Source organism: Pseudophryne corroboree, chromosome 10, assembly GCF_028390025.1.
Source record: "Pseudophryne corroboree isolate aPseCor3 chromosome 10, aPseCor3.hap2, whole genome shotgun sequence".
Taxonomy (NCBI): domain Eukaryota; kingdom Metazoa; phylum Chordata; class Amphibia; order Anura; family Myobatrachidae; genus Pseudophryne; species Pseudophryne corroboree.
The window spans coordinates 369,876,706-369,899,885 of NC_086453.1; positions in this window are offsets into that span (position 1 = coordinate 369,876,706).

Below are 23,180 nucleotides of genomic sequence, written 5' to 3' on the forward strand. Positions count from 1 at the left end.
TCCCCTCATCATAGGGTTTTATTCAAGTTTATTAACAGACCAAAAAAAGCACACTAATGGGCAGAACTGCAGGTGGGGCAGATATAACATGTGCAGAGAGAGTTAGACTTGGGTGGGGTGTGTTCTAACTGAAATCTAAATTGCAATGTCAAAATAAAGCAGCCAGTATTTACCCTGCACAGAAACAAAATAACCCACCCAAATCTAACTCTCTCTGCACATGTTACATCTGCCCCACCTGCAGTGCATATGGATTTGCCCACTAGTGTGCTTTTTTTTTGGGTTTGCTATCAAATCTGAATAGCACCCTATAGTCTTTCCAAATTACCCCGCTTTACTGTCATAAATCTCTGGTAACTGCGTCGTGTGTGTGGGTGGGGGTGGGGGAGGGGGGGGGGGCGATGAGGGGGTGTCCCTACTGGTTTGGGTAGTTTTTTGAGTGGCGTAATTAGCTTTCACCCCGGGAATTTGGCGAGTACACATAATTCTCTCCGTATGAGCAATACTGTCGTCTTTAATATATTTATTGTAATTGCTTGATGGAAGCGATTTTCTATTTAATTGTCCGCTGAGGAGGTTTTCATTACACAAGCTATAATTAATTAAACGTGAACTTTTAATTATTTATTAAAAAGTCACTTTTCTAAATTGAAAAAAAAAAAAAGACCGTAAATATGCACATCTTTAACAAATATTCCAAAATGAGGAATTATGAAACGTTTGCTATTTCTTTATGGCTTCTCCAGGACTCTATTAGCGCAGCATAGCTATAGAGATGGTTTGGCCGGGTTTGCCAAGGAAAGCCTGGTTTTCTGGGGACCTCGTGAGCCTGCAGTCCACGTCCCCTCGCTATCATGATTACATTGAGATTCGGGGGTAATCTGTGCAGTATTGTAAGCGAAAAGATGTATAAGTTTAAATAAATGATGGACTGGCCGTAAAGTGTCAGTAACGTATATTATAAAGTGCTGTGTAAGGTTTCCATCGTGCTAAGGGGGCCCCGTATCAGCATTTTGAAATTAACAGATAGGCGACCAGCAAAAGATGCACAAATGGACATGGCTGCATATGACTAAGAGGGGAAGATCTACTACGCCTATGAGAGTGATATCATGGGGAGAGATACACTAAAGGCTAATCAGTTCCCAACTGCCATGTGACAGCGAGGATCTGATTGGTTGGTACTTTATCTCACTCTACCCTTTAATGAGTAGACAGGTAAAATTCACGTACGTACGTAGGTGGGGTGCTCACAACACCCTCTGTAGAAAACAAAATAGTTGCACACGATATGTTTGAAAATAGATCAACTGTACATCGTCTATAGTACTGTATATTCACAAGACCAGTAAGAAAACAAGCATTAGAATAATCAATTTTGTAAAATAAAGTCTTTATTCTTACTTTTTTTGAGATTACAACATTTTTGAAATTATAAATCACTCAACAAAACTAGAACATTGAAAATAAAGTTTGAAGCTAAAAATAACATTTATAAAAGAAGAAAATACTAAAAAACAAAAAACAAATGTCATAACAACATCAAATATATGGCACAAAAACATCAAGTAAATGGCACAAAAACATCAAGTAAATGGCACTATGAAAATTACTCGTCTACGGATGAGCTACTTCCTTCCTCATTTTGCAAAGAAGATTCATGAATGTGTTTCATGTGAGACATGCACATTAATTTTTCAAATTTGCATATTTTTGTCTTGCTCTCTTGGACAAACTATGCATCGTCCAGAAGAGCAAGCTGGACAAAGATTTGGACGTCTTGGGGCAGGTTGTCTTTCTATACCTAGCATGAAGCTTTGGACCGATCTGTCAGACCGTTGCTCATTATCTGAGCTATCATTCATGGTCCTTTCTACTCCATTCATGGTCCTCTCCACCATTATTATTGTTACATCTGTCAAAGTCAAAAAATATCATGCTACACGTTGCCATATATTCACCACATGCGCTTGCCCGCTGCACGTGCACATTCTCTCCCGTGCGTGCGCATATTCGCAGTTGCGTAATGAAGCTTCTACGGCCGTGCGCATTGGCGCGTGATATGTGCATTTACGGTAGGGTTTGTGTGCGTCTAGCGGGCGACTCAAATGTTACATAGTAAATCCAAATAGTATGTTTTATAGGTAATGTTCCCCTTAATAGTAACTGTAAGTTTGTTTATTGTAACTGGTCCCTGGACAGAGGAATTCCTCTTTGCATGATACGAAGGGTCAGACAGGGTTTGAGCAGTGGTGTTTGGTACCTAACTAAAGAACATTTATTAGAAACAATCCGGTGCTGGTTAGGTAAAGATTAATCGCTCCTGCGTATAGTTATGTCTATTAGTAGTTTCTGGACATTTACTATATTTGCGGTTCATTATCCATGCGGCGGGAATCCTGGGATTCCCTCCCACCTGAGCAGTTCGATATAGTCACAGCCCACCTGTTCAAACTAACCTATGACCTTTTGTTATAATGCGAGGAGACATTCCTGTGTCCAATGAACAATGAGATTATAGGTCCCTTTGTAGTGTACTGTACGCAGTGTATAAAAGAACAGCCAGCCTGGCCAGCTCAGTCTCTCTCTCTCCACAACGGTTTTCATCATTGACTAACTAGGGAGCTGGTACCAGGAATGCGCAGCGATCATTCTCCAGTGTGTAAGTAATTCTCTGTAACCAACTTGTTCCCTGTTTGTATTTGCCATATTATCTCTCCCTCTCTGTTACTGTTAAACTGTTGTATATTGTATATGAGTAGTTATTATGTTTAGATATTGATGTTAGCCTGTAGTTATGAACTGTTAACTGTTCTCCCCTTTTTACATAGCTAGATATTGTTAGTAAAGGTGTTGGAACCTTAGCAAGGTATTGTGTGTTTATTACATTGCTGAGAGTATTCAGAGCGTCTCAATCGCTCAAGAGGCTTTCATACAATAGAGGTTAATTAGCATTGCATTGTGCTCACATTACAAAACCAAGGTTTACAGTATAGGCTCAGCCTTTCATTGTGTTGCATACAAGGTTTACTGAGTGTCATCCCGTGAGTGTCTGCGCCGCTCGTGTTCCCCTCGTGGTCACGAGCGTCCGCCACGCTGGTAGCGTAGCATTACGGTAGTTGGCCGCCTATAGCGTGCTCGACACCAAGTGTTAAGCTGTGAGCGAGCGTGCCGCATGTGCGTCTCGACCACGGCTAAGCGTCTGCTACACTAAGTGCATACCCTTACGGTACCCTATACGCCAATTGCGTACCGAGTCTCTTACCCACATATAGTGAATGTTATAAGATAAATATTTAGCTTTATCAATTGGCGGCTCGTCCGTCCTCCACATATCCGCACTAGCGAACACAGACTTTATCTGTCAGCAAGGGCGGGAAGGCAGTATCCCTTCGTATCCGTATTGGTGGTGAGGGATACAGTAGTGCTGACTAGATAAGCGTCTGCATCGCTACGCTGTAGGAGTGCTGGTGGAATCCGGAACCGGAAGGTAAGAACAAAACGCTAGTGTCTTTTAAAACTGTTTATCTCTGTTTTGCGTACGCAACACACGCACACACCTACATTTCTTTTATTTGTGTATTTTCACGTCTCACCTTCCTGCTTGCCATTTATCATTGATAACGTGCTGAAAAAGATTTGTTGCTATTGGTAGTTAAAAGTAATATTAATACGTTAAGGAGTAATTTGTAAAACACGCACACGGCTTGCCTAAAATACAAGGAAGTTCTGTGTGGTGCTCGGTAGATGATTACAGTTAAAGATAATTTACATTGATATAAACGTGTTAGTTGTATTTCTGTGGATATACCTGGCTTGCGTACACGTGTCTCTAACAAAGGCCGGGACTAACGTACGCGACGCAAGGGCCGACGCACAGAGCGTATATTACGCAACAGAGCGTCTGGGTACGCCCACATAATACAAATCACACGATAGTATTGTTTTAGTAGGCGATATGGTGGCAACGAGATAATAGCGCAAGTCAATCTCAGTGTCCTAAATTTTAAGCTAATAGATCCTTCTCTAGTTGTAACTCCTTTCGGGATTAGCCTGCGATACTGAATGAAAGGGATTTCTGCGCAGAAACGAAAGTAAAGAGTATATGAGGTGAAAGAGTGTGTATACATATATATAAGTTTCTAATTTTTGGGTGGAACCACAGGAAATCATCGAGTTCTCGTGAGGTACATACGTGTAAGTGACGGCACGGTGGCTTGGGAGGCATCCCTTTTTAAACATATTAAAAGAAGAGCATTAGAGTATAGCAGACCGGGAGGTCTACTGTAGCACAGACCAGGAGGTCACGGATCACCAGGTACAGCAGACTAGGAAGTCCGCTATAGATAAAGAGTAAAGAAGCACAACACCAGGAAGGGTTGGTGCAGTACCCATATAGGCCATTAAGCTCTGGCTGAAGGAATTCGCAGCCACAATTTTCGATTCCACTGGTCGCTCCGCACATAAGATTAGTTGCTTATGTGCAGAACGATTGTACCGCACGTAATTGTGTGCATTAGTTAGTAACTTGACCCAGTACCATTTGCGTACGCTAGAGGGGTCATAAACGCTATTTGTACATTCTAACGTGATTTGTGTAATTTTTTTATTTTAAGGGAGGTTCGCTGGTCACTCGGGAATTCTCTAACAACCAATAGTTACTGGGAAGGGTTAAGTGCTCTTCGGATCACACCCACATGTTCCAGTAAATAGAGGTTCAGGTCGCAGGGGCCCTAGGTTGAGTACGCCCCCTAGTGGAGGGAGAGGTGAGGTCGTATCAACTGGTAAGTACGGCACTGTACAATATGCTGAAACCATTGCACCACATGTTGTAGAATCTACTCAGAATGATGTTATTGAACTTAATCCCGTTAGGGTAATTGCAGTACCAAATGGGAAAACTGACACTTCAGGAGTCACTCCTGTCAGACACATCGCCATGCACTGCCCCTTTTCCCGAATGGAATTAAGATCAATGGTGTCTGAATTCCCTGATCCTAGGAAAGATCTAGTTGCAAGCCAGAAGTACATTAGAGAGCTAGGAAATACTGTGGAGCCCAATAACAAAGACTGGCAGATATTGCTGAGGGCATGTTTACCCTCCAATGTCGACTCAGCGAGATTTATAGCTGACTGTAAATTAGACGAAGAGGTACCCCTTACAGATGTGTACAACCAAGATAATGTAAAGAGAATAAATTTACAGTTAAGAGAGTATTTCCCAGCTGTTGCTAAATGGAACAAAATTTTCTCCATCAAACAAAAAGAGGGAGAAACAGCTGCTGATTATTTTCATTGGGCACTACAGGAAATGGCTAAGTATACAGGAATAAAAGACATTAAGACAAATATGAATCATAGAGAAGTAGCAGTATCTGTGTTAATGGATGGTTTAAAGGAAGTATTGAGAACGAGGGTACAGACCACCCAACCATGTTGGCGAGGTTTGTCGGTGGCTACTTTGAGAGAGGCCGCTATTGATCATGATCGAAACATCACCAGACACAGGGAGTCGCAGAGTGATAAGTTAATGGCCGTAAGTATACAGGCCCTGACCACAAGGCCACCTCAGTATAAGTCCCCGACCCCTGTGGGTAAGTCAAATGTGGTAACTTGTTATTACTGTCATAAAGAGGGACATTTTGCACGAGACTGTAGATCGAAAAATGCACAAAAATCATATCAACCCCCTAGACAACGACATGGCACACGAAATTGGGATCAAGGACCGCAGAGACGGAGTTATGAGCCACACGCAGGGGAAACAAAAAGGTATCCCCCAAGAAGAGACTGGCAAGTCTCTGATGGTTCCCATTTACCCCCTTCACAGGTAATAGCTGCCAGCGCAATACAGGGAGGCCACCACATACAATAGGGGTGGGGCCACACCTGTAGTCTGCAGCCAGTGAAATTAATTGCGAGCCTTGGAAATGAACCTGAGGTCACAATTGATGTAGCTGGTAAATCTCTAAATTTCCTTGTAGATACGGGGGCGGCCAAGTCAGTGATAAATTCGACCGTGGGCATGAGAACCACTGGTAAAACAATTCCAGCCATGGGAGTAACAGGAGTAGTACAGCACTACCCTTTAAGCAAACCTGCAGAGATTACGATAGGGCCTTTGCATACCAAGCATTCTTTTCTGCTGGCTGCATAGGCTCCGACTAATCTCCTAGGGAGAGATTTACTGTGCAAAATGGGATGTGTCATATATTGTACTCCTGAAGGTGTGTTCTTGGACATACCCGAAAACCACGCTCAGGAAGTGCAGGATATGCTAGACTCCCCAACAAGATTAATGTCCCACACTGTTGTTGTAAATAGGTGTCCGTCCAAGGTAGAGGAAATGATTTCCCAGATACTGGAATCACTTTGGACCAAGGATGGACAAGACACTGGATTAATGGCAAACGTAGCCCCAGTAGTTGTACAAGTAAAAGATGGTAGGATAGCTCCAAAAATCCCACAATACCCTCTGAAGCCAGAGGTGGAGTTAGGAGTTTACCCTGTAATAGAGCGCTTGCTACAACAGGGCATTCTGGTAAGAACGTCCAGCACTGCCAATAGTCCCATCTTCCCTGTCAAAAAGAGTGGGGGGAGGGGTTACAGATTAGTGCAGGATCTAAGAGGGATCAACAAAATAGTTGAGAGTCAATTCCCCGTAGTGCCAAATCCAGCTGTCATCCTTATGCAAATCCCTCCCACTGCCAAATTTTTCACTGTGATTGACCTCTGCTCCGCCTTCTTCTCGGTACCTCTGCACCCTGACAGTCAATATTTATTCGCATTTACATACAGAGGAGTTCAGTACACCTGGACTCGATTACCACAAGGTTTCATTGACAGTCCAAGTATTTTCTCTCAGGCCTTGCATGATTGTTTACAGTCTTTCCAACCTGAGAGTGGATCAGTATTAATACAGTACGTGGATGATTTACTGCTGTGTTCTGATTCACTAGAAGCGTCCCTGAGAGATACGAAACAACTCCTGTTTCATCTTTCAGACACAGGACACAAGGTTTCCAAAGATAAGTTACAATTATGCCAGACCAGGGTGAAGTATTTGGGACACTGTCTAACACAAGGACTGAGACACCTTACCGCTGATAGAATTCAAGCAATTCGTGACATGACCCTGCCACAAACCCAGCAACAGATTAGAACGTTTTTAGGGATGTGTGGGTATTGCCGTAACTGGATCCCAGGTTTTTCCATACTGGCCTTACCTTTACAGGAGATGGTCTCCTCAAACAAACCTGATCGGATTTCGCACACAGACGAGTCTGAGATGGCATTTGAGAGACTTAAACAGTGCCTAACGCAGGCACCAGCATTAGTTATGCCAGATTCTGAAAAACCCTTTGAGTTGTACGGAACAGAGAGTGCTGGGTGCGCGGCAGGTGTCTTAACCCAGAAGCATGGTGATGCCAGCAGGCCGGTAGCCTACTATAGCGCTCAGCTAGACACAGTAGCGCGATCCCTCCCCACATGCTTGCGAAGCGTTGCAGCAATAGCATTGCTAGTAAGTAAAACCGAAGATGTTGTGCTAGGACACAACCTCACAATTCATACACCGCATGCAGTGTCAGCTTTACTGAATTCTGCCTAAACCAGACACGTCTCATCAGCACGGTTTACAAGATGGGAATTGGCATTGTTGGCCCCCGTAAACATCACCATAAGGAGATGCAGCGCACTAAATCCTGCAACATATCTCCCAGGTGTGCCTGGACAGGCACAAAGGGTGGAGGATGAGAGTGATGGTGAAGGAGGATTTAGTAAGGAAAATGACACACATGATTGTATGGAATATTTGGCCCAAAATTTCACGGCAAGGCCTGACATCAGTGACAACCCACTGGAAGATGTAGATTTTACTTTCTACACTGACGGCAGTTGTCACAGACAGACGGACTCGGGAGACTTGTGTACTGGATACGCAGTCGTAGATGACCAAGGTACCATAGAAGCGGAACCCTTAGGCCCACCACACTCAGCACAAGTTGCTGAACTGGTTGCCCTAACCAGAGCATGCGAATTGGCTAAAGGCAAGTCAGCCAATATCTACACAGATTCCAGGTACGCCTTCGGAGTAGTCCATGATTTCGGGGCCCTATGGCGCCTCAGAAATTTCATGATGGCAGCCGGCACACCAGTAGCGCATGCAGCCCACATCAAAAGACTTCTAACAGCGATACAGGAACCCGACAGAGTGGCTGTTATCAAGTGTAAAGCTCACACGTATAGCCAAGACCCGGTATCACTTGGTAACAGCCGAGCAGACGAAGCTGCTAAATCAGCAGCCGGTAACCCCATACAAACAGACAGAGCACAACTGATGGTATTTGATACTGTAAACACACAGAAATTATATGAAATGCAAAATTTGTGTTCACCACAAGAAAAGGCAGGTTGGAGGTCAAAAGGATATGGCCAGGAGTCCTCAGGACTCTGGACAGATGGATAGGGTAAGCCAGTGGCATCCAGAGCATACCTTCCAAGTCTAGCGGAAGCGGCACACGGGCTGACTCATCTAGGCAAAGAAGGAATGTGTAAGTTGGTAAGAGCTTATTGGTGCGCCCCAGGATTTTCTTCCCATGCGGGTAAAAGAGCGATGACATGTTTCACCTGCTTGAGGAAGAATATCGGAAAGGCAATACCGACAGAGCCATCCCATATCCCTCCGACAGATGGCCCTTTTCAGGTAATACAAATTGATTTCATACAATTGCCACCTTGTAGAAATTTAAAATATGTATTGGTTTGTATTGACGTGTTCTCAAATTGGGTTGAAGCATTTCCCGCGGCCACAAATACCGCTGTGTTTACTGCAAAGAAAATTGTGCAGGAATTTGTGTGCAGGTATGGTATCCCTAGAATCATTGAGAGTGATAGGGGTACCCATTTTACAGGTGAAGTCTTTCAAACAATGTGTAAGTTGATGGGAATTAATAGTAAGCTGCACACTCCGTACCGCCCCCAGGCGAGTGCGAAGGTGGAAAGAGTAAACAGCACTATTAAAAACAAATTAAGCAAGGTAATGGCTGAAACAGGATTGTTGTGGCCCGAAGCTTTGCCAATCGTATTATACAGCATCAGAACCACTCCCAGGTCCCCTCTTAATCTGTCTCCTTTTGAAATTCTGTTTGGTCGACAACCCCATGTTATGATTAACCCCCAGGATGATTTGAAATGTAACAATGAAGTCACTGTAAAGTACTTGGTTAAGATGAGTAAGCAATTGAGGAATCAGAATGATAATCTAAAGTTGGTGATTCCTGATTTGCCAGACAGTAATTGTCATGACATTGAACCTGGGGATTATGTAATGATACAGAATTTTCTACGCTCAGGTTGCCTTATTGACAGATGGGAAGGACCATATCAAGTCTTATTGACCAGCACAACAGCATTGAAGGTTGCCGAGAGAGAGACTTGGGTCCATTCGTCTCATTGTAAAAAGGTTGCTGACCCAGAGAGGTCCCGTGATAAAGAACAGACGGTAGAGGTTGTATCACTAGAGTGTCTGTTCCGGGAAGATTGAGACGACACCTGAGCGCTGAGAATAATAAGACCGGAGGCGTTTGTCGAGCCAGATTTCTTTTTCCCTTTTGTTATTTTCTCCAGTTCCCATTTCCCTCCTATTTCCCTTCCCCCTTCTTATTTTTCTCCTTTTACTCCTCTAAGATGGACTTGCCCCAAGAGACTGTGATCCGGATTTTCCTGTTGACCATGATGTTGACCAGAGCAGTCTGTTTCGGTGAGAGTACCATGGAGGTCGAGAAAGGATCTGGAATGGGTTCTGATGACCAGGATGGAGGCGTACATTTCCAAGAGCGACATAATCACCGAGTAAAGGCGAGTATCAGAAAACGATCTGGTAGCATTGACAATAGAAGGAATTGTGAAGGATTGTTAGCTGAAGAGAACTGCATCTGTAGGCATTGTGACAATATAGTTGAGGATGGGTGCATCAAGAAATGTCAGTCCAGTTTTAATGTCCACATGGACCGGCATCCATTGAGTGACTATCACTCCTTAGTGGGTAAAGTGTTAAATCAGACAGACTGTTGGGTATGCTCTTAAGTACCTCAAGGTCATAGCAAATCAGGACTAGTACCATTCCCTTTAACTGTAGGAGAGGTACTTGAGTTAAGTGGTGGGAGGCCGGTGGACAAGAGGTTTAATATCTCTAGTCCTCCTAGTTTGAAGCTCCACCAGTATCATGTGGATAGGTCTTTAGTATGCTTTAACATTTCCAATCCCCGAAAGCCGGGAAATTGGGAAGTGTCATGGAGTAATCAAACCATGACATTTTCATATAGAGCCGATAGAATGCCCATAGACACAGAACTTATACGCCAGATAGCCAACAGTGGAAAATATTTCCGGTATAGGTATACTCTAGGAAGTAGGACCATGCGAGTTGGAGAAGTATCACCAGGATACTGTGCACATATCGTACAACCGGATACGTGTACTAGACAGATGGGAGAGTTAGGGTTAGGAGATTTCACATGGAAAATTTGTAACATAGTAATGTCATACTCTGTCCCATATGTTCTCCCCGATGATGCATATTTCATATGCGGGAGAAAGGCGTATAAGTGGCTTGCCCCAAACTCAGAGGGATTGTGTTACATTGGAAAAGTACTGCCTGAAGTAATGACTGTAACCCATAACAAAATGAAAGATATTCACCGCAGTGCCCAAGCTCCTTATACTCACACTCATTACGAGCACATCGTTAAACGGCACCTGATAGAGAGGACAGGGCATTCGGCCTCTGATCTGATCAGTGAATCCACCGGGATTCAATTCCTACTCGCATTAGATATCACTCGTACCGCCAGAGGAGTGATAAATTATAAATATATATCTGCGCTAGCGAACTTGTTAGACAATATCACCGAAATGTATGACGACACGTTCAGGTACACTGGGAAAGAGTTACAAGCCTACAAAACAGAACTGGTTCAGCATAGGATGATTCTCAATTACCTCACAGCAGTGACAGGCGGGTATTGTGTTACCCTAGCAACTCAATATGGAATAAAGTGCTGCACGTACATTACAAACAGCACGGAGGACCCAGCCGAGGTCATAGACCAAAAGATGGATGACATTCTACAATTAAAGTGGGAGTTTCGAAGGAAACACAATCTCACACTCGCTGCTGTGGGTAATGAGCTGACCAGTTGGGTGTCATGGTTGAACCCACGAAATTGGTTCTCTGGTTTAGGAGAATGGACCCAAGGTATTATAATGGACGTAGGGAAATTTCTCTTGTGTATTCTGGGAGTCGTCATATTGGTTGGCCTGATATTTAGATGCGTTCGGGCTTTAACGAAGTGTAAAGGTAGTACCATGGTGATGAGTCTGAGGAGCGAGGACACTGTACTAACAACAACTAATCTGATTTATGACCCAACGATAGAGACAATGTTGTGATGAAAATGTGATTCCACGGTCCGTTTCTTTCACCCGTTTCTCCTTTGTTTTCCTCCAAGGTACAAAGACATCCGTTTGGAAGAAGAATTTGACAACCTCTTTTATACAGACCATTGATGAACTATGCTACAAGCCCCCAATATCCCTAGTGACTTTAACTTTTACGATAGCCCAATACTTTAGAGACTGTAACTTTATGGACAATGGAACAACTTTTGCTCGCTATTTATAGCAAAAGCACCGAGAGAACATCAGACAACATGTACCTCAAGACAAAACATCAGACAAGACCTCAATCGGCGACTGTTTATATAAACTCACATAGTTTACAACTGCATTTATAGTGATTGTTTCTTATCTTCATCTCTACAACCTCCAGGTAATGACACACATAGTCGACAGGGAATATAGACACATATATCAGCATTCACATGTCCCCCCCCCTTCATGTATCATCAACTAAATGTACTCCCCATTTGTTGCAACCAAAAGCCGAAAAGAGCTCGGTAGAGTTTGACAGCCCATCCACAGATCCCTGACACGGGATAAGAAGGATTCAAATGTATACTTCGCAATACCTCGAAGCTTGATTTAAAACACGTACGGCACGATGATATATGACCCCTCAAACATGGATTCATACACACTTGCTTCTACTATCTCACTAGATCATACTTTTTTTTCCCACCTTCTCCTCTCCTCCCTTTACCCAATCATAAAAAGGTATTTACATGATGACATATATTTTTCTTTCTTTTAAAACTGTTTTAGGAAGTGGCAGTTATTGATGACTGCCAAAGGGTGGACTGTCAAAGTCGAAAAATATCATGCTACACGTTGCCATATATTCACCCCATGCGCTTGCCCGCTGCACGTGCACATTCTCTCCCGTGCGTGCGCATATTCGCAGTTGCGTAATGAAGCTTCTACGGCCGTGCGCATTGGCACGTGATATGTGCATTTACGGTAGGGTTTGTGTGCGTCTAGCGGGCGACTCAAATGTTACATAGTAAATCCAAATAGTATGTTTTATAGGTAATGTTCCCCTTAATAGTAACTGTAAGTTTGTTTATTGTAACTGGTCCCTGGACAGAGGAATTCCTCTTTGCATGATACGAAGGGTCAGACAGGGTTTGAGCAGTGGTGTTTGGTACCTAACTAAAGAACATTTTATTAGAAACAATCCGGTGCTGGTTAGGTAAAGATTAATCGCTCCTGCGTATAGTTATGTCTATTAGTAGTTTCTGGACATTTACTATATTTGCGGTTCATTATCCATGCGGCGGGGATCCTGAGATTCCCTCCCACCTGAGCAGTTCAATATAGTCACAGCCCACCTGTTCAAACTAACCTATGACCTTTTGTTATAATGCGAGGAGACATTCCTGTGTCCAATGAACAATGAGATTATAGGTCCCTTTGTAGTGTACTGTACGCAGTGTATAAAAGAACAGCCAGCCTGGCCAGCTCAGTCTCTCTCTCTCCACAACGGTTTTCATCATTGACTAACTAGGGAGCTGGTACCAGGAATGCGCAGCGATCATTCTCCAGTGTGTAAGTAATTCTCTGTAACCAACTTGTTCCCTGTTTGTATTTGCCATACTATCTCTCCCTCTCTGTTATTGTTAAACTGTTGTATATTGTATATAAGTAGTTATTATGTTTAGATATTGATGTTAGCCTGTAGTGTATGAACTGTTAACTGTTCTCCCCTTTTTACATAGCTAGATATTGTTAGTAAAGGTGTTGGAACCTTAGCAAGGTATTGTGTGTTTATTACATTGCTGAGAGTATCCAGAGCGTCTCAATCGCTCAAGAGGCTTTCATACAATAGAGGTTAATTAGCATTGCATTGTGCTCACATTACAAAACCAAGGTTTACAGTAGAGGCTCAGCCTTTCATTGTGTTGCATACAAGGTTTACTGAGTGTCATCCCGTGAGCGTCTGCGCCGCTCGTGTTCCCCTCGTGGTCACGAGCGTCCGCTACGCTGGTAGCGTAGCATTACGGTAGTTGGCCGCCTATAGCGTGCTCGACACCAAGTGTTAAGCTGTGAGCGAGCGTGCCGCATGTGCATCTCAACCACGGCTAAGCGTCTGCTACACTAAGTGCGTACCCTTACGGTACCCTATACGCCAATTGCGTACCGAGTCTCTTACCCACATATAGTGAATGTTATAAGATAAATATTTAGCTTTATCACATCTGAAGAATCTTCTTTCCGAGGAAGCTGTGGTTTCCAGAGATCTTTTGGGCCGTGACCCTTGTGCACCCTGGGTTAAGACTCGTAGAACTCCCCAGCAGGTCTTTTGCCTATAATAGCTGCTTTTCCCATAAGGCGTGATGTCCTACCAGTACTGGGATACCACTAGGACTTACGCCACTGGTGGTAGTACAAGCTTAATCCCGAGTCAATGCCGATAAAAAAGACCTAAAGAAGAGAGGAGTAGCACAAAGATAAAAGACAAAAGAAAGAGAATGGCACTACAGTGTTGGGGAAAAACCAGGAAATTCAAAGATATAAAGACTAGAGTGTCTCAGACTAAGACAAGGCAGGAGTAAAATGGACTAGAATGGAATGAGGAAATGAGTGTCATGACTGTGAGTTTTGTGAACCTGGCGTCTGTGTGAAGTCCATGCGACCAACTGCAGAACTGTGTGTAGAATTAGCTGGTCTGTGGGAAACAGTGTTATGAAGATGCAAGGAGCAATCACTGACTGGGAGTTGAACCCAGGCCTCGGTAGAGGGAGCCGTATCCTGACCACTGGAACAGCAGGGTCTTGGTGTTGAGAACAGAATGGTGAATGCATTGGTGAAAATGAACTGGATCAATGATGAACGGGGTTCGGCTGGTGACACGCTGCTGGACCGGACTGGCTACCGGCTGTGACTGAACCGGGCTAGTTACCGGATATGACTGAACCGGGCTGGTTACCAGATATAACTGGTAGTGCTCTGTGAACCAGTAACTGATAACGCAATGTGAACCGGGCTGGGTACCGGTATAACTGGTAACGCAATGTGAACCAGGCTGGGTAGCAGTATAACTGGTAACGCACTGTGAACTGGGCTGGGTACCGGTATAACTGGTAACGCACTGTGAACTGGGCTGGGTACCGGTATAACTGGTAGTGCACTGTGAAACGGGCTGGGTACCGGTATAACTGGTAGTGCATTGTGAACCAGGCTAGATAGCAAAAGAGCAGAGGTTTACAGGAACTAAGGTAATAGTGTTACCTCTTAGAGAGCTTAGCTACTAAGCTCACACTGAGCTGTGTGGTCTCTCTACTAATACCTCTTGGTCCTTGGTGATTGGTAAATAGAGTCATGTGATTCAGGGAGTCTCAGGCTGGCACAGGATTGGCTAGCTCATGGTCAGGTGATCAGATCCTGTCATGTCAGTACTCCAGGTTAGGCTCTGATGTGGAGTGAGGCTTAACAGGCCGGAAAACACTGAAGCCTAAACTTCTGAAAATGAACAGAGGATGCTGGCTTTTAGGCCTAAACACCAGAGAGCTGAACACAGTGGAGAATAAAATGCTGCACACAGCTGATTACTGATTACTGATTCCTACTCAAGTGGCTAATCAAGAGTAAGCAACACAGATTTGCAGTCTTTGTGCTGAGCTGAAGCAGATGCAGGTTACAGGATATTCTTAACGAAGCCACAGAATATGAGAAATACAGTCAGGGTCATTACAATGAGAGCACACAACAGTGAAAGCTCTGAACCAGTAGGTGGAACTACTGGGAGTGGGAGTACAGGAGAAAGAGAACATAGAGAAAGCATGTGACACTATAATTAATAGAAGAAGGATAGTATCAGCAGAGATTACAAATATTCAACGTGACAGATAATACAACTGACACAGGGCTGGACACAGGAACTCTGCAAAGGATGACTGTGATATAACCAGGCAGAGCAATCCACAGGCTAGTACTAGAATCAACAGACAATGGCTCCCGCTGCAGCCAGGAACTATGACCAGCAAAGAGTGAGAGGCAGACCAGGAAGATAAAAAGAGCATGAGCCAATCAGCAATTCAGTGAAGACAAGCCACCCCCACTGCACGTCCTGCTGTCTGTTGTGAGTACCTGGCGTTTGCGTAACCAGGCAACTCACTGAAGCTGGCGGGCAGGAGTTCCCCCCTCCCACCGCATTGGCTCAGCGTACAGGATGCCATGGATCCGGCTGCCACGGGCGGAAGGACGCAAGCATCCCGGTCACCTAGCAACAACCGCACGCTGCCAGAGACACGGGCTGCGGCCTGTGACAATTATCAAAATCATCTGAGCTACCAGACTTGACTTCTTCACCATGATCTAAATTTTTTCCAGATCCGCCAGACTGCTTGTTTTCGCTCACATGGGTAGCGTCATCATGTGAGACTTCTTTTTGTCTATCATCATCCGCTGAGTCTACATAAATGTCACAATCCTCTTTGCAGACTTCCAGAATTAACTTTCTGAGCTTTTCTTGTTCTTGTTCATTCAACATCTTACTGTATAGAGAGTTGTAAAGCAAAAATATCAACACATTGCACCGAACTCTGATAATAATCGGAAAATTACCAAAAGATACCAAAAAAAGGATAATGTAACTACGTACCTGGGGTGTTCACAGCACCCTCCCCCTAATTTCACTTCACAGAGAAAACAGTATAGCACGTGGAATGGCTTGGCTACAATGACAAACTATAACCTTGAATTGAAAGATACAAAAGATACACAGAAACATGCACAGCCAGATTAAGGGGAAGGGGGTTCACAGGGGACACTGTACACTGCACCGCCCCCCCCCCCCCGCCCCCCCAGGAAAAGCGCACTGACATCACTAGCTCTCCCACTTGTGCAGCAGCAGAACCAGGCAGTCAGAATGTGAGGAGAGTATGCCGTGCGGGCAGCAGAGACACAGGAGTATCAGGTTTCATGAACAACCGATGAAGCTTCCCGACCCAGGGACCCCGGCTTCTCCTCCTCACCTGTTTTGAAAATACCTTTCTTATCAATTAAATAGTTCAACACAGGTGACGCCAGTCCAGGAGCAGAGCATTTTGTCCCTCCTGGATTGGGTCATGTTAGGAGGTACAGTATGCATAATTAATATATATACATCCCCTCTCTCCCCGGGACCCCCTGTTTTAAGTGCTCCCCCCTTTCCCCCTCCCAAAGCTTAATCTGGCCCTGGAAACATGGCATTGTTGCCAACCTCATTTCAGAATTATCTACAATATAAGTACTGTGAGCACCCCACATACCCAGTTTAAGGTTAAACGTGGCTGTCGTCTTTCCCCTGCCATCAATGGCCCTCATTCCGAGTTGTTCGCTCGCTAGCTGCTTTTAGCAGCAGTGCAAACGCTAAGCCGCCGCCCTCTGGGAGTGTATCTTAGCTTAGCAAACGAAAGGTTAGCAGAACTGCTCGAAAATATTTTCATGCAGTTGCAGACCTACTCCTACCTTGCGATCACTGCAGACAGTTTAGTTCCTGTTTTGACGTCACATACACGCCCTGCGTTCGGCCAGCCACTCCCCCGTTTCCCCAGGCACGCCTGCGTTTTCATCTGACACGCCTGCGTTTTTTAGCACACTACCGGAAAACGGTCAGTTACCTCCCAGAAACGCCCCATTCATGTCAATCACTCACCGATCAGCCGGGGGTCAGAAAAGAGTCGCTCGACTTTGTGTAAAACTGCATAGTTTTTTGTGAAAGTACGTCGCGCGTTCGCCCCATAAGTATGCACAGAAAAGCCGATTTTTAGCCTGATTGCTGCGCTGCGATCAACTCGGAATGACCCCCAATGTGCCCTATTACATCTGAATGGTTTAATTCTCATTAATAGACCCCTTTGCCTTTCCCATCACACTTTATTACCTCCTCGCTGCAGAGAGGAATCTCCCGTTTCCTCGCACTGCGCCAGTTGTAATTGGAATAATGATTCGTTATAAAGTAAGAAAGAATGTACGTTTCATACATATTGAAGAAGGCTCATCATCCGACTGGAACAGCATGCTATGGGCCTACGCCAGGCGTACAAACCACACACACAGATGGTTGTAATAATTGCTGAAGTCTAATATTAAACTCCAGCACAATATTGTCTCAGTGCGGGTACTTTCAGATCAGAATTTGGCTCAGTTATGTCAAGATGCTTTCACGGAATTCTGCTGGAGACGTTTGTGACTGTTTGTATTGTGTTCTGTGTTTAATACATATTGGAGAACGTTATCTGCGACTTCACACACAAGTTGTCCTTTTCCAGTGGCAGGATATGTGCTGTTTACCAGTATTTGCAGAGTGATCCTGTATCCAAGGGTGTAACACCGTAGTAATGTGGGTTGCAGCTCCTATAGGGCCCTCCACTTGGGGGGCCCACTTGGCTGGTACAGTGGGTCTTTCCAAAACACTTTTACAGGGCCCATAGATGTCTTTGCTTCGCTGCTGGCTGCGGCTTTAGCACCTGATTAAGGCCCCGACGCAAATTAAAAGCATGGCGCAAAGTATCGTATGCTGGAACTCTGCGTGTGTGCCCAATCCGCTACCGCTGCGCTCGGCACAGGTAACAATTCCCAATCATAGTCCACGTGGATGGTAAAGAATGAAAAAGGTTAAAAAAAATAGTAAAATACTCATGTCGACCTTATCCTGTGTTGACCATTGCAATGTCGACCTTTCAACAACGGCGACCTTTTGTTCAAGTCGACCTAATGTATGGCGACCAAGAGTGGTCGGCCTATTGACTGTCGACTTAAGTACCGTCGACCTACCATCCAGATACTAATACACATACATAGAACCAGGTGACAGAACTGCACATTATAAGCACACATTCTCCCACCTCATGGTAAGGCTCCTGTCTCTTCTTCCTGGCAGCTACTCTCTGATCCAGTTCGCTGATTGAGGGCTCAGAACCAGACACACAGAAAACATGGTAGAAGAAGCTGCTACCACTGGGCATGTGCAGCAGCTCTGCTCTGTCTCTTAACCCCTTCAGTGGCAAGTTTTTTTACATTAAAAACACACCCTGGGGGGGTTAAATTAAAGTGGGAGAGGGGGAGAAGATGCAGGGGGGGGGGAGCGACTGATGGGGCAGGGCGAGTTAAATCAACTGACCATCGCCAGCGGGCATCGTTTGCGGGGATTGCCAGCCCCAGCGCTTTCCCGGCCGCCTTGCGGCGCCCAGGAATCAGCATAATGCATTTTACTGCTAAGCCCGCCCCCCTGGCCAATAGGAGTCTGGGGGGGGGGGGGGGCGCTAAACTCCATAATGGAGTATACTGATTCTCACTGTCATCGCTGGCAAGCCCGGAAGATTTCCGGGCATGCCACTGAAGGGGTTAAACTGCAGTTCTAGTAATTGTATTATATACTATTGCTATCGTTGTCATAATTTGAGCCACTGGCCAAGAGGAGGTGGGTTTCCAGGCAACTGGAAACCCCCTATGTGCTGGCCAATATCTCTGTGAGAGCTGAGCATTGCAATTATATTTAAATAACTAGCCCCCAAATTAATTTCTATCACTGCAATAGAAAACTCTACTTTACAGGGATAAACAGACCCCACGAGGTCACATTGCATATAGAAGTTGGGGGCAGAAGATTTCTGTGTACTCAAGGGAGATGGATGAACATAAATTAGGAACAATGCTAAAAGCAACACTAAATATCTAAATATAATGGAGGATACAATTCCATTGATAATAATAGATAACAAGTAAAAAACTCATTGGGTGGGATGTAATGGATGTAGAGTCCAAGTTCGGCGGTAGCGCGGGATGTCATCCGAACTCGGATGTTTTTTTAAAGGGTCAATCATTTACAATTCTAAACCATGCCTTGCAAATGATTGGCCCTTTAAAAAAAAAGTCTGAGTTCCTCCAGCATCCCGCACGACCGCAGAACTCGGACTTCATTACATACCACCCCTTGTAAGAAGCCGTTATGTTTTGTGCTTGACCACAGGTGGAAGGACACATACCGGGCATGGTGTAACAGTAGGACACAGTAAACGACCAGAAAAAAACGCCCACAAATGTATTATCTATTTATAACCAGTTATTTATATAGGGCACACATATTCCGCAGCGCTTTAGAGAATATTAGCCATTCACATCAGTCCCTGCCCCTCTCGAGCTTGCACTCTATCTTCCTTACTACATACACACAGACACCCTAGGGTTCATTTTTGTTGGGAACCAATAAACCTACCACTGTATATTTTTGGAGTGTGGGAGGAAACCGGAGTACCCGGAGGAAACCCACGCAAGCAAGGGGAGGAAGGGGGGGGACGACGACATACAAACTCAGTTACAGTTAAGGTTGTGGAGGGAATTAAACCTAAGACCTCAAGAGCTATGAGGCAATAATGGGCTTAGGGGGCAGTTTCTCCACTGACAAGTGACTGGTGTGTTATGAAGGTTTGGATGTGGGAGCTTCTCTGTAGTTAGTGAGGGTTTAGTTTATGGTGTCAGTGCTATGTGTAGCCACTAGGTTTGGAGGATCCTCTTTTTCTTTGGTGGCTCAGTTTGCTAGCACGCCTTGCAGGCTGCGTTCCCCTCTAACTATATCCAGCTCTGGATGCTGAGCGAGATGTGTTTTGTCAGAGTTCTGGCAGGACAATATCCCTAGAAATTCTTACACAGTGTTCCAGATTTGTTTCTTTCTAAATGATGACAGTGCTATTAATTTGTCACAAATAACAGCTTGACGAAGTTCCCAGATAATAGTGAGAGAGAGAGAGAGAGAGAGAGAGAGAGAGAGAGGACTCATTAGTGGTGGGAAATTATCTCAGTGACTGTAGAAGTGAATCATTCAGTATCCAAGGATAAGGTCATACCGGCAGCCAAGTGGTTTATGGTCCTACAGATCACGGCATGGGATTGAGCAAGGGCTGGTTACAGCAGTCACCTGGGGGACATTTAGAGTCCACTAAAAATAAGGAATCAATCGTAGAGAAAGTTTGGTGAGAATCAGACTATAATGTATAATCTCTTTTGAGGGAGTTGGTGTCTCTTAAGGCTTTTTAAGATGTTAACGTGTGAGACCAAGAGAAGATCCGGGAGGTGCTGGTAGAAGATTAGGAGATATTTGAGGGATGGAAGCTATAATGAGCACCAATAATGACTTCACATAAAGATGATGAGATAAAGTTGAGAAGAGAAAGTAATTGAGAGAGATGTTGTGGTTATGTAAAGAAGATGGTGCAATTGGAATGCCCCCAGTGGAGCCCGTCACTGAGGTATAGCAATGCTATCTGTCTCTGTATGCGGACCAATACTGGAAGGGAATGTTAAGATTCCTTCATCAGAGCGTGAGTGAAATGTATGGGTTAAGAACACTGAAGTGCCAAAAGTCTTGGGATAAGTGCCTAGTATCACGTAGAACCCCCCCCCCCCCTTTCCCCCCCTAGCCCAGCGAAGACCTCAGCAGATATGCTGACCCATGCCGTCTGGATAGCTTCCCACAGCTAGATACTTGAAGGTGCAGGATCTTGGGTGCGAATGGACCTCTTCACCACATCACATTAAAAGCTTGATTGGGTTCATGTTGAGTAAACGTGGTGGCCAGAGCATTCATCAGAACTCTCCAGAATGCTCTTCGAACCAATTCTGGACAACTTGGGACCGATAACACGGTACATTATCCTTCTGGAACATTCAATCATTGCGGTGGTACAGAAAGTCCATGAAGGGCGGTAAATGGTCATCAATCGGTGCAATGTAGCAGTTACTGGTCAATGACGTTTTCAGGTGGACCAGCGGACTCAACCCATGCCACGTGAACACACCCCACACCATTATGGAACCACCACAAGCCTGCACGGTACTTTATTGACAACTGGGGTCCATGTCCTCATGGGGTCTACTCTACACCATGACTCATTGAACCACTCCACGTGTTGCCAGTCCTCCAAGGTCCAATTAGTGAAATCACAAGCCCAGGTGAGTCCGGTGTTGTTGTGTTAACAGGGGCATTCTGGTGGGTCTTCTGCTCCCATATCCCATGGACGTTAAAGACCGCTGCACCGTCCTGCTGGATATGCGCCTGTTACCTCCTGCATTGAATGTGTATGTGATGTAAGCCAGTGTCACATGTCTGTTACCACGGACAATTCTGGCCAGACGCCACCGGTCATGATCATTAAGCACCACTGTCCACGGTGGGTGGTAATGCCTTCCTTGAGGCAGGGGCATTTTAACAGAGGAGGGGGCCCCTGTGCAGGCCAGCGGGTGTGCCCCCTCCTCTTCCCGACACAGTAGGCTCCGGCATTGTGCCGGAATCTACTGCGCAAGCACAGGTCTCCTGAAACATGGTGCACGCCATGTTCCGGAGACTAATTTCACTATTGTGCATGTGCTTCAGCTGTGATTTTTGCAGCAGAAGCAGTGCCCAAGGGTGGACTCCGGAAAAGTAAGTAATAAAACGTGGGTGCAATGTGTGCAGTGTGGGCCCCCCTGCACCGCGCACATACTGTAGTACCCATTATAGAAAAGTCAATGTCTTGAGGTATTCCCGGTACATGTGACACCATAGATCGAGGAATGTTGAATGTCTGCGCAACTTTGGAGATGGAATGTCCCATCCGTCGGGCACCCACAGTCACACCTTGTTCCACCTCCAATAACTCACGTCGCCTTACCACGAGCAATCTAGCCGGTGTCCACAACAGTCTCACGGGATGTCAGATTACAACTGATGCAGGTTTGGCCATTTCCAAGACGTCACAGTACGGCGGCGCCATCTACCTTTACAAACTGCTATCCCATTACTTTGGGCACTTCAGTGTAGAGCTCTGTGGTGAAAGGTAGATTATGAAAATCACTATAAGTTTTAGGGACATAGTTCTAAAACAATATTTGCAATATATTCCCTGGAAACACCCGCTCCCAGGGAGTAACGGTACATCCCCACCATGCATAGTAACATAGTTAATGAGGTTGAAAAAAGGCAATTTGCCCATCAAGTTCAACCTGTATTATGAGTCTTACCCTACCCTATTTAGCTAACGCATACTATAATGCCCCAGCTGAAATTACGTTTTAAGAATAATTAACAACTATAATTAGAGCTCTCCCTAAAATATAATTATTTGGTGCTATATCCTTGGATATCCTTTTCAGTTAGAAATTAATCTAAACCATTTTTAAATGTATTTACCGAGTCCACCATTACTACCTTCTCTGTCAGAGAGTTCCAAATCCTTATGGTCCTTACTATGAAGAACCCATTCCTACATTGGGTACGAAATTTTCTCTCCTCTAACCTCAGAGGGTGATCGTGTGTCCTCAGGGCCGGTTCTTGCCCTTTTGACGCCCCGGGCGGGAAATATGGGCGTGGCTTCATGCAGGGGGCGTGGTCAGTTACGCCCCCTGTACAGTAGAGTAGCGCCGCTGAAAAAGAAAAAAAAATTGATACTTACTATCCCCGCTCCCGACCGCTGCAGACCTCCGCCGGCGCCGCTCCTCTGCTCGGATCTGGCATAGACAGACACTAGAGGTCAATTATGACCCCTAGCGTCTGTGTCAGTCCCACATTGCTGTGCGGTGCGCGATGATGTAATCGCGCACCGCACAGCAAAGGTCCTCTCCACGAAGGGAAACTAGACGCGCAGCGTCTAGTTCCCTTCACAGCGGGGAACCAGCGGGGCAGCGGGGAACACAGCGGGCAGCGGGGGGTACAGCAGTAGCGGATCTTGCCATGGTGCGGTGCCCTCCAGAAGGCACCGGCGCAC